At 38.1% G+C, this 17319-nt stretch overlaps 1 protein-coding gene across 2 annotated transcripts in view; it reads right to left on the bottom strand.

Annotated features, from left to right (window-relative positions):
• Positions 1-17319, bottom strand: part of FGF12 (fibroblast growth factor 12) — a 550024-nt gene that overhangs the window by 266129 nt on the left and 266576 nt on the right. The window lies entirely within an intron of this gene.

Below are 17319 nucleotides of genomic sequence, written 5' to 3'. Positions count from 1 at the left end.
AATAAGTGCATTGCAATTATAGGCACATTGAATCCTTATAACAACACTTCTGAGGTAGGTTCTGCCATTATCCTCATTTTATAACTGAAGAAACTGGGTCACAGAGAGGTTAAGTTGATTTATCAAGGTCACTCAGCTAAGAATCAGTCAAGTTCAAATGTAACCCATGTAATTTACTTCCTTTTATCCTCTATGTTACACTTGAAAGAGAACAGTGTTTTGCCACCCTAAAACTGTCTTTTAGGATATTGATTTTAAGTTGCTTATTAAGAAACAAAAGACTCAGAAAGAACATATTTCCCTTTTCCTGCCCAAGAGATTCAGATGTAAAGACCTGCTCCAGAAAGGAAATCTTAGCCTATTCAACTTAGCCTAAATTGAGTTAAATATGGTAGATAGCAAGGCTCCAAGCAGGGGCTTGTTAACTGGGTCACCCCCCATATGACCCTGACAATGGTGTCCGAATTGCCTAGCAGGAATTTGCTTGCCATTCTCTTAAGCTACCGCTAAATTGCCCATTTTTACTTTTGAAATCTAAGAACTTGTCCCCCTATTATTTTCATTTGTCCAATATGACATATATACCCAATTTTGCCTCACTGTTTTTGTAATTCTTATGCTTATGTGAATTCTCTGCACACGTGTTAAAATTTTATTTTCTCACACAACCAGTGTGGTTCAGTTGGTTGAGTGCCATCCCATACACCAAGAGGTCGCCGGTTCAATTCCCAGTCAGGGCATATGCCCAGGTTTTGAGCTCCACCCCCAGTAGGCAGCCTATCAATGTTTCTATATCTCTCTCCCTCTCCCTTCCTCTCTCTCTAAAATCAATAACAACATTTAAAATTTATTTTTCTCTTGTTAATCTTTGTTAGCTATAAGAACATAGAAGGTGGGAGGGAAAGTATTTTTACCAACTCCCAATCCTGTGTGTCAATAAAAAATGGTACCATGAACAATTATAATCATGTAATAAAGTAATAATGGGATAAGCATTTGCATTTATTTATTTATTTACTGTTTAGTAATCATCTCCTCGTGTATCAGCTCTTTGAGATTCTTGACAACCTTGTGAGTAAAGTTAAGGAGATAATAATACCCAATTTTACAGAAAAACTGAGACTCCAATAAGTGACATAATCTCCCAAGGTCACAAAACAGATGTGTGAAAATCTATGAGTGTAATCTAGGCCTTCTGAACTCAATGTCTCTCATATCCTAACTAGGTCATGTAGAGAAAAAATGGAACTGCTATCCTTTCATTCACATCCCTCTAGTGCTCCCTTAGCAGGGTTTCACATCTTATAAATGACCTTGAAGAGGTTATTTAATGTTGGAAAGGAGGGGAATCCAAGTGTCCCAAAACTTCTCCCTCTATTGTTTTTGCCTCTCTCAGCCAGGAAACTAACTAAGGTAGTAGTTATCCCACTCTTGGCCACAAGAGAGTATCCTTTGGCTCTGAGGATGTGGCCTTCAAATACTTTCCCTTCCTTAGTTCAGTAATTCAAGTTGAGTTTTATAAGAAAACTATAGGGAAATTAAATCAAAACATGAATTAAAGGAATTTAAAATAGGATAAAATTACATTTCTTCCATTCCCATTCCTAAAAAATGTACATCAGTTTAGCTTGAACCACATGGTTGGTACTTGGTTATGGTCATTCCCAGATGGCTTGAGGATGTTACAGAATCTGTCTCAAGTGATTCCCCATCACTGTAGCCCTTCTCTGATTTCCACTATCACCAATCCAGTGATACCCCTTCTCTGTAGAAGAGACATGTGGTTAGAAGATTCCCATTAGAATGTAAAACCCAGATGGGCAGAGAGATGTTGTATTTTTTTAATTGATTTCAGAGAGGAAGGGAGAAGGAGAGATACAAACATCAAAGATGAGAGAAAATCATTGATCGGCTGCCTCCTGCATGCCACATACTGGGGACCAAGCCCCCAACCCAGGCATGTGCCCTGACTGGGAATCGAACCATGACCCTCTGGTTCATAAATCAAAACTCAACCACTGAGCCACACCAGCCGGGTGAGATGTTCTATTTTGTTTTCTTTTCCATCTCCAGTGCCTAAAATAGTATTTAGTATGTAGCATGTACTCAGTAAGTACTTGAATTAATTAATTCATCCATCCATCCCTTTAAGTTAAAAATGAAAACATTTACTCTAATATCCAGAAGCAAACTCAGTTGCCATAGTTGGTGTGGCTCAGTTGGTTGAGCATCATTCTGTGCACCAAAGGGTTGAGGATTCAATTGCCAGTCAGGGCACATGTCCACGTTTCAGGTTTGACCCTCAGTCAGGGTGTGTGCGGGAGGCAACTGATCAATGTTTATTTCTCATCTCTCTCTCTCTCTCTCTCTCTCTCTCTCTCTCTCTCTCTTGTCCTCTCTCTTTCTAAAATCAATAAAAACATTAAAACAAAAAAGAAGAAAACTCAGTTAACTCAAGGGTGAACTACACATTTCCAAGTAGACCATTTTGCTTTATTAATACCCCTAAAACTGTCTGCCTCAATTCAATCCATCTATTAAAATCTGATAGCCTGAGAGGATTCATGGTACCTAGATTTATAGTCTAACCGCCATCACTCAATTTTAGGCCTATAGTTTCAGTTTCTCTCTCTCTCTCTCTCATAAAAGAAGAATATCACAATAAGGAACAGACATCAGATACAATGAGTAGTCAATTTTAAAGTCTCAGAATATGATCAAAATGACCTTAAATTGTTTGATAATTTTAACATTCATGCTGACATCCATTTTTTTGAGCTACTTTCTTCATGGACCATTCCTAGTTGCTCTCATTTCTAATTTTAGATTCCAAATTTTCAAGGAATGGATCTTGTTGAAATTGCAGTCTCTTACAGCACCCAGCACATGACTGGCACTCAGGCTATATTATGAAAATGGTAATAAATGTATATTTTGGTCCACTGTATGCACATAGATCTGGGTGCTGTGAAAATAAAATTACTGAAAGATCCTGTGATCATAGGTATTTGATATTGAATAAGATTTTACTGGAAATAACTGAAATATACCAACTGGTTAGTGAAAACTGTCAGGGGAGCAAATGGAAGTTTGAACAAGGTGACCAGTAAGATCATTTCTATTCCTAAGTTTTTAGAATTCTCTAAAAATGCTATGTAAAGTAGAAAGCATATGCAAATTAGAGTAAATAATTTGTCCATGCATAAAATTACTGACTCTTTCTGAGCCTAAGTTTATTTGCCTATAAACCGACTGCTACATAGGACCTAGATTAGCTGGAATAATATATTGAAAATATAGCACTGGCTTCTGAAACAAGAAAAAGTATGAATAAAGTTAACGAATAAATGGATGGTAGATGAGTAAATAGACAGATGGATGGATGAAATACAGCATCTTTCATCTAAAAAATCTCCAAATTCTCTTTGTTATGTTAAGAAAAATAGCACAAAATAAAAATTAAAAAAAATATTTAGCAAGCTTTCTTTCACAATACTGGAGAGGCAAACAAGAAAATATTCAAGAATTCCAGCGTAGTAAAAAAAAAAAAAAAAAAAGCACTTAGTAGCATTCTGTCATCCACTTAACAACCATTTTTACATAAAACATTATCCCCCTTACCTAATTTTGTCCAAATAAACCAGCATATGCAACAGGAAGTCAAGGGGACACTGATGTAGATGGCTGTGTGTCTATGAAATCTAAACCAGAATGGATACATAGGTAGGTAGTTAGGTAGGTAGATATAGATAGATGTAAATAGGTATTTCACTGCTCAGAGATCCAGAAAGGGATAAGATAATTGTATAAGGATATTTCTTTAAAGAATATACACAGTAAGGAACAGTAATATTTTTTTGTTTTGGACAGGATATTAGTATTTAAACTTGTAGTGTTAGCTAGAAGAGATTTTAAGAGGTGATCAGCTCATTCTAGATAATGTACACATATTGTAATCATCTAGAGACCATAAGAAAAGAGAACTTTTAAAAAATAAGTAAGAAAAGTGTCTCTGGTTGGTTGAATATGCTAAGACAACAGCAATGGAGAAGAGGTTGAGAGGAAGAATAGGGTAGGAAAGAAAAGGAAAATTTAGACTTATTATGCACCAGGCACAGTACTAGGTTCCATACACAATAATCACATAAGGCCACGTGTTATTCACACATACAATGAGTAAACCAAATGTCAGGAAAGTTAATTAATGGTCTGAAGTATGGTTCTGGTCAAGAACTCAAAACTAGTTTAGGTGACTCCAAATCCAAAACTCTCTTAGTGACTGTTTCTAGATGATCCACTATATGAACTTATAAGGAGATCATTTACATTGTTGAAGTGTTAAAAAGATTAAGTAACCCATGAGTTAAGGCCACTCAGAATCTAAGTCAGAGGCATTGTGCTACTATTCTCCAGGGATCACAGCCTCATTTGAAGTCCCAGTTTAATAACAAGAGCCAGGGAAAGAGGAATTGAGGAAAGTGATATCTATCTTCAAGTGTCTGACATGTTCTTGTTGAAAAAGAACGAGGTATCCTGTGTGCCCAGAGGAAATTTTGGATTCATTTCAGCAGTGATATTTATGGATGTGCACACCAACCATGAAATAGACTGGTACACACCACAGAGAAGTGAGTTTCCCATCATCAGAGATATTCAAGTCAAGATCAGGAGCAATACTGCAGGAGGAGGGGCCCAAGAGCTGAGAAGGATAGTCTATAAAATGGTTATGGTCAGCATTGCTAGGGTGGAGAAAGAATCAAAACCACTATACAATGCATCCAAAGCAATACTTGGCAAAACTTTTTTTAAAAATAAAATAGAAAGGTAAGGATAAATAAATAATGAAACTGATTGCTACTTGAAAAAAATAACAGCAAAATAGAGCAAGAGTCAAGATTCAAGGAGAATGTCAAGGAAGCATATTGAGATCACCCTGTGAAGAAAGTGCAGGGTTAACACTTCTTTTGTATGGTGTGAATGTGTGTTGCAAAGGCTGACATTGCTGATTAAAGGGTTTGCTTCCGAATGAACAGCTGAAAGGCTAAATGATAATATTCCTCTGAATTGTGGCAATCTAGAGTGAGGGAAAGAAAACATAAGAATCTATTAAAACATACTGAGGAAAGCTCCCCAGTGAAGGCCAGTGTAAAAAGCCCCTAGGGTTTAAACAAAACCACAGTGGATTCTGTGGAGGATGGTCTTTGACCTTCAAGATTCCTGTGAAGGAAAGATCCCATACTGAGGTAGGAGACTTTGAAGTAACCAAAAGCTAATTAGCTTAAAGGTGAACACAGAACCAATGAAAAATGGTTAGAAGGGCAAAGAATCATATTAGGAGCTCTATGGTGGTTCCACAAATAGAAGGTCCTCTGTTAGTAAAATATGGGCTCATAATGGAGTGTGAAAAGTAAACACACTGGCCTGAAGTTACAGTTGTTACATGCACCATGTCTACTATTAGTAATCATAGAGAAATCTGGAGACTAAATTTATCATAGAACAAAGGAACTATTTTCACCTATGTACACATTCACAGCTTTTAACATAGATTTTAAATTTTGTTTTTTTAGAAAGAAAAAATAATAATCACAAATTTGGAAGCTCAAAACAAATTTGAGAAAACTTACTATAAACTAAGAAAAATTCTTAGTTGATTTCTCAACCAAACAGTTCAAAGCACAATGAGGAAGATGGAGAAGTATTAGATGGTGGATTGGCAGTTGTCACATTTGTGAGGTTAGGAATTTTAAAAGGCAGCCATCCTGTTTCCTGCTTGACAATTTTTAACTTGCTGTATACACAGTATTACCTTCAAAACTGGAGAGTAAGCATGTGTCCCACTATGAGGCACTTATGAAAAGAAGGTTGCATGTCCAGAGAGAGGTCAGTTAACCTTTGTGCATCAGTTTACAAATATATAAAATAAAAAAACTTTAAAGGAACAACTAATGATCTATATGTTTCAAGTTCTCTAATGGAAGGTTACTTCTGGAAGGGTCCTGGAACCAAGAGTGACATTTAGTTTTAGGTTTTCTAAGCAACAAGGGGAAAAGTATCTGCTCTAAGTACACACATGTGTTCAAGGTGACCACTTACTTGAGAAAGAAAGAGCATTTGTAGCTGTAGCAAAGACTGTCATGAGAACAAATGACTCTAATCCCAGCAATACTCTCTGAAGCTGCTAAATTATCCCAAATTTGTTCAAACGGGATCCCTCTATCTCTGACTGAGTGCTGATGTGGGAGAAATAGGAAATGATGAAGTGGTCTCTTAGTTGTAGAGATGGCATAAAACAAAATAAAGCTGTTCCCATCATATGAAGATTTCAGAGGTGTGTAATATCTTAGATGACTGTTCATAAGCAGTTTTGTAATCATTTGGATCAAAGAGATGATTCTACAGTAAAGAGAGTCAACAGAACCAATATGTTCCAAATAGATCTATTCTTAACCTGAGCTCAAATCTCATTCTCATGCTATTTACTTGATATGGAATCTTGTCTCTATTTTCTCACTCTTAAACTGAGATGAATGACATGAATGTTAAGGTCCCTTACTACCTCTCTAAAATTCTCTGATTCTAACTATAATGATTACCAATAGTATGTAACTTATATAAAACAAACTTGAATATTCCCTTTTATCTTCCTTCTACTTTCAGGGTAGTTAACTAAAGTAAAAAGAGGAATTGGTGCCCTGGCCAGTGTGGCTCAATTGGTTGGAGCATTGCCCAGTGAAAGGATGTTTCTCCTGTTTCTTCTCTCTCTCTCTCTCTCTCTCTCTCTCTCTCTCTCTCGCTCTCGTTCTCTATCTCTCTCCCTCTCCCCCCGCCCAACCCCGCTTCCTTCCACTTTCTCAATTAAAAAAACATATCCTCGCCCTAACCGGTTTGGCTCAGTGGATAGAGAGTCAGCCTGTGGACTCAAGGGTCCCAGGTTCGATTCCGGTCAAGGGCATGTACCTTGGTTGCGGGCACAACCCCAGTAGGGGGTATGCAGGAGGCAGCTGATCAATGTTTCTCTCTCATCGATGTTTCTAACTCTCTATCCCTCTCCCTTCCTCTCTGTAAAAAAGCAATAAAATACATTTTTTTAAAAACCATATCCTCGGGTGAGGAAAAAGAGTGATTGGTTCTCCTTCATCTCCTGGCCCAGGGCTAGATGCCCTCAGTCCCTGGAAGAACTAAACATGGACTGGTTACCTTTCACCACCAAGCACTATTCGATAACTCTGGATAAAGACAATAATAATGAAAGCAAATATTTTTAAAGTGCTAATGATTTACCAGTAACTGGTCTAAGCACTTTATATGTATCGACTTATTTAATTCTCACAACCACCCTAGGAAGAAGGTATAATTATTAACAGTGAGGAAACAGAGGAACAAAAAAGTTAAGCAATTTGGCTAAGGTGATAAGGTAGCAAAGGGAATGAACAGGATTGAACACAGGAAGTCTGGATCCAGCGTCTTACTAATACATCAGTCACCTCCCAGTCATGTGATGCCGGTGGTAGTGGGGGAGAAGGAAGGGTGGTGTGACCATTGGTGTAGCCCTTCTTTATTGTCCTACATGAAAAGAAAAGTTGTCGCTGGGCAGAGTGAAAAGCCTGATATGAAAAGTGCTCTCAACTAAGAGAGGTTGGGAGCAGGCCCAGGCTTTCTCCTTCCGGATAGCTGAGGATATGCATGAACTGGGAGGTTAGATTGAGAAAAAGTCGTATCACACCTTCTGATTAGAGTGTTTTCGTTTTCAATCATTTAATCCTCACAATAATCCTGTGGATAAGCATGACAGAAATTATACTATTATGGAACAAAACACTGAAAGAGGAGTATATTTATTTAGTCGGGACTTATATCTGGTGACTTCCAAAGGAATGTCCTCTTCACTCCACCACATTGGTTCTGCTGCCTCCAGGCCTGACAGCTTCCCCTGATCCATTGAACAAATCTTACTCTCTCTATTTTCCCTTATGCTCAACCCAAATATTCACCCAGGGTGGGATGCTGGCAGCTCTGTGCTTGCTCAGAATGATTGACCAGAATTCATGGTGTGGCCGCCTTTGCCAGATGGAACACTAACCACCCAATATCGCATTGTCATCCTGCAATCATCAAAAAGTAATCCCCAATACCAACATTCTCAGGAGTTATAATCCTAACTGAGCCCTGTGATAGCACAGCATCTCACTTCTACTTCCTTGAAAACTGCAAGCAAGACTCATTCTGCTTCTGAAGCAGAATCAAGCCTAAATGTGTATCTCACTAATTTTCTTCTTTGTTAGAGAGCCCCCTGTTGCATAATCTATGTAATTAAAATGTGTATGGCTTTGCTAACTAATTCTCCTAGAGCCAATAAAATGTGTGAAAGACTTAAAAATGGATATTTTAGAAGTATCCATAAAATGCCAACCTCTGATTTTCTTTTCAGAGTATGTGTATCTAGAAGAGCAACTTAATGCAGCATTAAGTCATTAAGTGCTGGGGTTTTGCATTTTAATGCATAACTGCTGTTTGCTTATTGACAGAGCCTGGGCTAACAGCTCTTTTGTTCCATAGGATCATTTGGAAAATGATAGTCGTCTTTCATTACAAAGACTTAGATATGGAATCACTGAACATAAGAACTGCGCTGGAAGGAATCCTAAGAAATCACCCAGACCAATGCCCTCATTCTATGGGTTATGAAACTGAAGACTGAGGAAGGTGTAGCACACCTAGGTCACATAGTTATCGGTGGCTTAAGCCAAAACACAGCTCAGGCTTTTTTATTCTGTCAGTGGTCTCTCTGTATAAGATTTCATTTTTCAATTAAAGACTATATTTTAGGCTTTGTTTTAAAGAAAGACTAAGAAATTAAATCCAATATGCATAGCAAACTTCCCATTTAGTCCTGACAAACACCCAGTAAATTATTTATGGATTACTACTAACATTAGTATATGCCTGATTTACATGTGCATAAACAAAAGCCCAGACTGCTGAGTGGGTCAAGGTCACATTCCTGATAAATTATGGCATTTGCTTTCTCTCTCTCTCTCTCTCTCTCTCTCTCCCTCTCTTTCTCTCTCTCTCTCCCTCTCTCTGATGTCCTTAATTTGAAATTCTTTATTCCCTTCTTTGGACCTTTCCTCACTCTCCTCCCTTTAAACTTACCTGTTTAGGTGAAATCAAATCATTTATAAAATCTCCATTAAGCAACATTAATGGCTTCTCCCAAATGCCCCTAGTGAGCAGAAAAGTAGGCATTTCTTCTGTTTTGCCTCAAGGCCCAGGCCCACTTCCCCTCATCTTCTTTATTACACATTATTTTCAAATAAAGCAGGATTCTTTAGAACCATGGGGATTGCTCCTACTGGTTTATTGCATAGGATAAAGGACTCATAATTCTCTTTGTAACCCTAGATGTGTCATCAAGATACAGAATTCTTTGTGATGCTAATGAGAATTTTCTTCACCAGATAGTGCTGCTTGCAAAACATCTGGTGCAGCATGCCAGGGATGCACGTGAGCTGAAAGGCAGGACACTAATCTCACCTCAGGATCCTCTCCATCAGGTAATTTCAGGGCAGGCACTGCCTTTAATATATGGATTAGATGCTGCAGCATTTTATAGTCACATAAATAATTTCTTTAATTAGTTCACCCCATGGTGCTTCTTTGACTTCGAAGATTAAATTAAATGCAAAAATTGCAACTCATTGCTGGAGTGTTTATTAGCTTGTAACTCATCTTTAAAAACAACTACAGCTTAGGGAAAATTCAGTGAAGAAAGGAATTCGCCTACATCTTGAACATCTATAATTTGAATCACAAGCCAGTGGAGGAGAATCCATACATAAATGGCCTGTTTGTTCTCTGTAACAACTCATCTCCAGCATATATATCTTTTTTTATTGCTAAGGTAAGGGCACTGAAGGGATGAAATGTGATCTATTGCCAACTTTTACACCAAAATATTTACTTCCTTTCTTTCTACATTTATCTAAACCTCTAAACCTCTATTTTTATCTATCCAGATATTTTATCTATCCCTCATCCCTCACTTACTGGGCACTTACTACATGCCAAACTGCTTAGCACATGGTAGGAAATAAAAAAAATAAAATTGTTTATCTGGAAAAGAACTTACTATCTGGTAGATAAGCCAGATAATTTATGTGATAACAACCAGAATGAAACACATTCTCATGTATGGTAGGCTCTGGGCTGGATGTGCAGGAGAGAATATCTCTCTTTTCCATTGGAAGAGACCTTGCAAGATTCCTTCGGGGAGTGAGTGGCATTAGAACTGCCTACTCAAGGATGGATAAGCAGGCTGTGACCTCCCAGAAAAGGAACTAAGAAAGCCTTCTCATCGGAGAAAAGAGCAGAAATGCACAGAGGTGTCCGACATCCGGCAGGCTGTGAAATGCTCCAGGGCAGGGACTCTGTGCATCTTGTGCATTATTATATCTTATGCGCCAAGCTCGTGATTAATAAAACAAATTTGATTAAACAAAACAATGAATGAATAAGCAGTATTTGAAGAGTGTTGACAGTTCACTGGGTTCAGAAAATATGGGGTATGAAAACATATTGCAGAAATCACTTTCCAAAGGATGTTTGGGGACACTTCCTAGGATATATTGCTATGGAATTTGTGCCTCATCTTGCAGGCAGCAGAGAGATACTGAAGGTTTTTAAAAATGACTGTGATACAATTTAATCAATAAAGTTCTGTACTATTGCATCTTTTAATAAAAGCAATCGGAATAAATATGATCCGACAGAGTTAGAAGTAACCAGAGTCAATTCATTACATTAAAATTACATTATATTAAATGAAAATTTAATACATTAAAGTTATAGGGGGTGGAAGTGTCTTACTGAACTTTCTTAATGGATATAAATAGCATACATAGCACACGAAATGGAGCTCTAAGAGATCAAATTCTATGATGTTAAACTTACTTTATGAATGTTATTACAAAGTCCCATGTGATGACATTTGTCTGTTTTCATAAGTAGGGAAACAGGTATAGATATCCAACGCTTTCCCAAGGACATACATGGAAAATAGTACAGGACAGAGAGTGTAAGACCTGGATTTAGTCCTGCCTCTACCATTAACTTTCCCTAAGACCCTGGGTGCTTCTTCCTTTTTCTGGGACCCAGTCCCCTTAGAAAGGAGGAGGTAGATTTGGACCTTCCATAGTCTGCATAAGCTCTGATGGTTTATGATTCCAATGAGGTAGTTGGGATGGGGACCTGAGACATCACTCTGTCGGTTTCCACAATTAGCACAGCAGGAGGCGTGCATACTTTGTTGGGTAATGAACCCCACAGTATGTTCTGAGGGGAAATAAAACATGCTCTTTTTTTGTTGATCTAAAACTTAACAAATAAAGGTATAAAGTAAAAGATGCAGCAGGAAGCTAATAGGTGCTTTGGTCTGGGTGTTTGTGCCCTCCCACCTCAAATTCATTTAATGAAATCTAATATCCAGTGTGATGGTATTTAGAGGTGGAACCTTTGGGAGGTGATTATAAAAGACACCCCAGAGAGCTTCCTAGACCAGGGGTCCTCAAACTACGTCCCGCGGGCCACATGCAAATACAAATATTGTATTTGTTTCCGTTTTGTTTTTTTACTTCAAAATAAGATATGTGCAGTGTGCATAGGAATTTGTTCATATTTTTTTAAACTATAGTCCTGCCCTCCAACAGTCTGAGGGACAGTGAACTGGCCCCCTGTTTAAAAAGTTTGAGGACCCCTGTCCTAGACCATTCCTTTTGTCATGTCTTCTACAAGGCACCATCTATAGTAACTGGCAAAATGCTGGCACCTTGAACTTGGACTTCTCAGCCCCCAGAACTATGAGAAGTACATTTCTGTAGTTCATAAGATTCCAGTTATGTTATGGCATTGTTGTTATAGCAACCTGAATGGACTACAACAATTGAACATATATTAGGCTTCAATTTTAGAAATTTGTGTGGCTATTCAAATTAGATGCTTAATTTTACCCCAGAGATAACCCATTTAAGAGGATGGCAATCCAGTATGGATAGTAATATTCTTTCTTATTTTTACTAAATTATTTCAGAATTGTAGGTGATGAAAGGTGTGATACAAAAGAAAGATGGTAACACCCCAGTAACTATATTAAGAGCTGAGGAGACAGTACAGGCACTTACTTTTATCTTTAGCTATGTTTCCAAGACAGACACTTACATAAGAAGCACCAGGATTCAAAAGAACCAAATGTCTTAAGAGTAGAAAAGTGTTTGACTTGTAATCAGAATCCTGAGTTTAAATCTTAATTCATTAACTAAGTAACTATAGAACCTTAGGTTAATTACTAATTTATTATCCTTTAGCTTGGCAATCACCTTAAAAATGAGAATGAAATGGAACAGACTGACTAATCTCAGAGGGAAGGGCAGGTAGGTGGGAAGAGATTAATCAAAGAATTTATATGCATATATGCATAGCTCATGGACACAGACAATAGTGCAATGAAGACCTGGGGGTGGGGAACAGTGAGGAGGGGTCAGTGAGGCTGGGGCAGGGGGAGAAGAAGGGAAAGGGGGAACATCTGTAATGCTTTCAACCATAAAGATAAAATTTAAAACTAGTAACAATTATTTTGAGGAATAAGTGAAAAAATACATTAATTACTTGGAATAGTTCATGCAACAAAATATGCGCAGAATAAATGGCAACTATTTATTAGAATATGATTATCTGGGACTTTTTAATAACATATGAGTAGGCAAATGTAGCATTTTTAAAAATATATTTTTATTGATTTCAGAGAGGAAGGGAGAAAGAAAGAGAGCTAGAAACAACAATGATGAGAATCATTGATCATCTGCCTCCTGTACGCTCCCTACTGGGGATCAAGCCTGCAACCCAGGCATGTGCCCTGACCGGGAATCGAACCGTGACCTCCTGGTTCATAGGTTGATGCTCAACCACTGACCTACATTAGCTGGGCTAGCATTTTTTTAACGTGGTGGTATTTAACATAATCTAGACTCAATAAACATAAAAACACAAATAGTATTTTAAATCAGCAGGGGAAATTCAATTGGTAACTTGTGTTATCTGGATGGAAAAAGAAACACAACCCAAAGTTAGATATAATCAACATGGTGGACATTTTCTTCATTTAGGAAGATAATATGAATAATGGCTTATTAGTTCTCACATCATTTAATAGTATGTGTTTTTGAAAGGAAGTATAAGTATCACATTGAGAAAAAAATTCTTTCAAGAGAAGATACTGAGAAACTCTTAAACTGCAGCCGCTGATACAGTCCTGACAGAGCATCAGTGCAATGGAGACACAGCAGCAGGAAGCAGAGCCCTGCCTCCCAGGCAATCTCCCAGAAGCTGAGGGAAAGCCCATGTACTGCAGCCACCTGCAGAGGAGCGGGTACGGGGAACACGGCCTCTTCGTATGCCTGATGGCATCTGAAAAAATACCCCTACTAATTTCATATTTGTGTGTACCGGAGTGCCAACCCAAAGCACTCAGATAACTAGTCACAGAGAACATCTTAGCACCTCAACTGTGTTTCTTCAACCAAAACCAGAAGGAAGTTAATAGTGTAGAAAGTTGGGTCGGGTGGAAAATGCATTCCTTATTCAAGCCCCTCGAGGTCTTCCCAATTGCAAACTCTCCTGTGACCTCCTGACTCCCCCCCCCACAGACACACACACACACACACACACACACACACACACACACACACACACACACTTCTGAGTATTGAGGGCATGTTCTGGCTTTCTCATAGCAAAGACAGCTTCCTGTCTTGCATTAAATTGACACATGTCTTAGTCATGTCTGCTTTCCTCCACTAGACTGACTTCCTAGAAGCAGGGGATCTGAGTTCCTCATTTAGAAGCAGGTGTTTTAACTAACTGTGTGTTGGAAGGAAGAAAGCAGGGTGTCAGGAGGCAAGGTGGAAGAAAAGTTCACAGGTATGAAGATAATGGGAACAAATTACTATGACATAAAACAACCACTCTGATAATGGTGATTTTTTACACTCTGAATCGCCAAATAGCTCAGAGAGAGTTCCCTTTTAAAATTAAAAATAGTCAGTATATTAGGAATAAAAGAAAGAAGCACTACTTGTGATGATATCAACATAGAAAGAACCTAAAACCTGTCAGTGAGTCTTCCCTTTTGTTCCCATGATTGAGCAGCACTCCAGGGTATGACAGAAGGAATTCCAAACCTGGGCATAACCCACACTTTCCCCAACCTGGTGACAATATCAGCATTTGAAACAGTAAAAATGTGAGAGAGAGAAAGCTGTTAGCCAACACCTATATATTTTAGAATTACAGGAAGAATAAGAAGGGATTTCAGGAAGCAATTACTCCAGCACCCTAACTTTATTTATTTATTTATTTATTTATTTATTTAAAACATTTTTATCGATTATTTTAGAGAGAGAGGACTGAAAAGGGAGAGAGAAAAACACTGATGTGAGAGTAAAACATCCATTGGCTGCCTCCTGCACAACCCCTACCAGGGATCAAGCCTGCAACCTGGGCATGTGCCCTGACCAGGAATTGAACCCCCAACCTTTCAGTGCAAGGGACAACTCCTAACCAATAGAGCCACAACAGCCAGGGCATAGTACCTTAACTTTAGATGAAGAATCTGAGGCTTTTCCCTTAAGTAATTCATAGACCTTGAAACCTCTGCAACTCTGCACATGGTAATCCTCCTGCCAGGACTTAGCTCTCCTGTGTTTGTCCCAACTTAGATGTCACCTCCTCTTTGACACCTTCCCTGCCTCTCTTAGTCAAGTTTCTAATCCTCCTTCAAGCCCACTGGGTCACTTCTATACACTTCAATTTATAATTTATATATGTTGGTTTTCCCAACTAGTCCATGAACTCCTTTTATGCAGGAACTATGTTTATCTTACCCACCTGCAAACACCTAGAAAAAAAGAAAGACTTCCTAAATTGATATTAAATAGAGATATGCAAGTTCACTGAGGGAGGTGGGAGAGAGGCTTGCATCAGGAGCACCTCTTCATGAAGCTGAAGACACCCAACTTTCATCTAACAGTCCTCACTGTCTAATCATTTCAATCATAAAACACTTTCTTAAAACAGGCTTGTGAGGGGTAACTCAAAGAACCGATTATATTATGATGGGAGGTGGAAGGAACTGGTTGTCCATAGTACAGTATCTTTGAATGAGAACCGGATTGAAAGAAACAATGCTTTCTTCTCTTAACACCCCTCTTTCCTCCTCTCCTTCCTCTTTCACTTCCTTCACATGCTCCTTTTCCTTTGATAAAGATGGAGTATTAATAGCTGTATCTTAAGAAGTTATGAAATCTCCCCACTTTTCACATCCAATACTCCTTCTCTAGAACTCAGTGCCTGCCCTTTACCCCAAAGACCAGGTTACCTCACTGAGGGATACCATGAAGACAAGTAAGAAGAAAAGCTGGTCAGCAATGAAGCTTGCTGGTTTAAAACACAATCTACAGTGCTTTCTGTGGAGGTTGACTTAGACTTTGCTGTTTATTGACCTTAACAAATGAGTTAAGATAGATAAGAATATTTATGGATTTGAGAAGGCATCTGTTAATGCAGTTCTGAAAAGATTACTGCTGGTGTGTTGTGTCAGAAAATACTATAAATAAAATAAAATGAGGTTAAAGGCATTTAAGATATTCTTTGCAACAATTAAACAAACTAATATACCAAGGTATAGCCATTCCAGATGCCTCCTTCAAAGCCACACACAGTGGAATAGCAATGGTAATAAAATTATCTCAGATGCCACTATGCCATTTTTTATTAAATATTACTAGCAATTTGTGGAGAAATTACAATTACTTTAGAAATTGGGCCTTCCTTTTCACATCCATATTCATAGCAGCATTATTAATAGCCAAAAGGTGAAAGCAAACCAAGTGTCCATCTGTGAATGAGTGGATATAGATAATGTGATATACGTACAATTCAGCCTAAAAAGGAAGAAAATTCTGTCACATGCAACAACATGGATGAACCTTAAGGATATATGCCAAATGAATTAAACCTTTTTGATCATGAACTCATTAGGAAACACATTTTATATCACAAACTAGTATACACACACACACACACACACACACACACACACCTGTATGATTACTCTCATATGAGGCATCTAGAATAGTCAAATCCATAGAAACAGAAAGTACAATGGTGGTTTCCAGGGGGCTGAGTGAAGGGGGAATGGGGAATTGTTTGGTGGGTACAGAGTTTCAGTTTTGCAAGTTGAAAAGGTTCTGGAATTCTGATGCTACTGAACTGAACACTTAAAATTTGTAAACTGGCATATTTTGTTGTGTTTTTAGCACAATTAAAACTTTTCAGTTGGATCTTCCTTGAAACAAAATGCCTCAAACAATGACAACCCCACCCCAACATTTTGATTTTGATTGCCACTCTCTACAGAGTTACTTTAAGAGGCACAAATACTTCTCAAAGTAATATACATGTTGGCTAGAAGGTATTCTATTTGTATATTTAGCCCTGTTATGTATAAATTAAATTTATTTGGCTCTGTATGAAAAGGAAAACAAAGAAAAGCAGTTCACTAGCTACTGTTTTTTTAATCCTCGCCTGAGGATATAATTGTATTGATTTTAGAGAGAGTAAAAGAGTGAGAAACAAAAAGAGAGAGAGGATATAATTGTATTGATTTTAGAGAGAGTAAAAGAGAGTGAGCAACAAAGAGAGAGAGAGAGAGAGAGAGAGAGAGAAAGAGAGAGAGAGAGAGAGAGAGAGAGAGAGAGACATCAATGTGAGAGAGAAACATTGATTAGTTGGCTCCTGTACATACCCAAGCAGGGATTGAATCTGAAACCTGGGTATGTGTCCTAACCAGGAATCGAACCCATGACCTTTCCATGCAAGGGACAATGCTCCCACCAACTGAACCACACTGGCCAGGGCTAACTACTACTTTTTAATAGAAAACATTCTAAGGAGGGCAGTGCTGGATGAATCTTAAAGAGTACAAGTAAGGAAAGGTAAGAGTCCTATTGATACAGACTAAGAAAATCCTGACTATATTATAACTAGTATATTGGGGCATATTTGTTATCTGAACATCTCAATTTCTGAAAATGTGAGCTTTTCAAAAAGTTGAGTTTATGCACAATATCAACAATGTCTTACTTCCACTGAAGGCGTTTTTATTTCAAGAGATACCTGAGGTTGCCTGTCAGCCCTAGGCTACAATGGGGTCATCGAATATCATTTTGAAGAAATCTTGAAAGCCCCAGGAATGAAGGAACAGAC

The sequence above is a fragment of the Myotis brandtii genome, unplaced genomic scaffold (genome assembly GCF_000412655.1).
Source record: "Myotis brandtii unplaced genomic scaffold, ASM41265v1 scaffold4, whole genome shotgun sequence".
Taxonomy (NCBI): Eukaryota; Metazoa; Chordata; class Mammalia; order Chiroptera; family Vespertilionidae; genus Myotis; species Myotis brandtii.
The sequence above is the reverse complement of the archived record's forward strand: the minus strand, read 5'-3'. Positions and strand labels throughout refer to the sequence as shown.